This window comes from Drosophila persimilis, unplaced genomic scaffold (assembly GCF_003286085.1).
Source record: "Drosophila persimilis strain 14011-0111.01,24,50 unplaced genomic scaffold, DperRS2 tig00000841-arrow-arrow-pilon, whole genome shotgun sequence".
Taxonomy (NCBI): Eukaryota; Metazoa; Arthropoda; class Insecta; order Diptera; family Drosophilidae; genus Drosophila; species Drosophila persimilis.
The window spans coordinates 885,806-887,145 of record NW_020825361.1 but is presented as its reverse complement, the minus strand read 5'-3'; positions in this window follow the sequence as shown (position 1 = coordinate 887,145).

The window sequence follows — 1,340 nt, the reverse complement described above, 5'->3', positions numbered from 1 at the left end:
GTCAACAATGAAAATTGTTGTCTAAACAAGACGCGAGCGGTCGCAACGTTTCAATAAACGTCTGTCCGTACGTTCGTTGCAGCAGCGCTGCAGAATTTATTGAGGCTGTGGTAAATATTCGGGGCTCGTTCAAAAGAAATCAAACAAGTAATTTGTTTATTTGGCCAGGGCAATAAAATGAGTAAGCGGCAAGAGAAAGCAGTGCCGCTCTCTGCACTGCAATGCGAGAGAGAGAGGGAGGGAGAGTACACTGTGGAGACACCGCTCTGTGGATTGGGATCGACAAAAGACCCGAGGGCACAGGCGCCCCATCGACTAAGTTGAAAAGGGGAGGGGGGGAGGGCTATCGACTAAGTTGAAAAAGGGGAAGGGGGGGAGGGCGAGACCCACTATAGCCTTAAGATCAGTGCGGAATGGAAAGACTGCAGCAGAAAACTCAAGATTTCGCAACGATCATCAACGTTTCTTTTTTACAATCGTGATGCATCTCTCGTAGTTTGATATCCCTTCTTTATCGTCTTGTATTTTCCTTTATAAAACTTTTCAAACTTCCTTATTTCCTTCCTCTCTTAATATGATGTCTTTGAACGATTCTCATCATTTGGATCTAAACGATTCATTTTCCCCATTGATTTACAATAGCTCAATCTCAAAATTTCGTAACCTTCGTGATCGCTGATCGCTCATCCACTAAACACAAGATCATTCATCTGCTGACCTTGGCATCGACATCGACAATCAGCTGAATATTGGCTCTGACTATCTCTGATCTCTGATGCATGTAGATTTTGTGCGGATTTCTGATTGATTTATAACGATTACCATACTAATTGCTTGTTCACGATCACTTTATGGCTTCTATACGTACTGGGGGATCACGAACCGAAACCGAAACCGATTCACAGGCGGCGATCCATGAGAATGAGGAGACCAGACCATCTGAATCGTATTACGAATGACAAACGATTCATTTCATATGCACATGTGTACGAACCAATGCTGAAAGATCAGTCCAAGAGATTTATCTCCTATTTGGGGCCAGGTAGTCGTTCATGGATCACGTCTGCCTCGGTGCAACAGAAAACTTATTAGGAGAATCGTGTGTATCTGCGCTTCTGCAGGGCGCGATACTGCGATACTTGTAGTTTCATAGAATTTCTATAGAGACAAAAAAGATGGATAGATAGGCCGAAGAGGTGGCCATGTCCGATGCTGACAAATCGCCTGTAATAAGTCAAAATGTGTTGCCACTTCTGCTCACCGTAGGAATCAGAATCACAATCGTAGTCGTAGTCGGAGTCGGAGTCTTCCCTGAACTGAGAATTGGACCCCTGCTTATT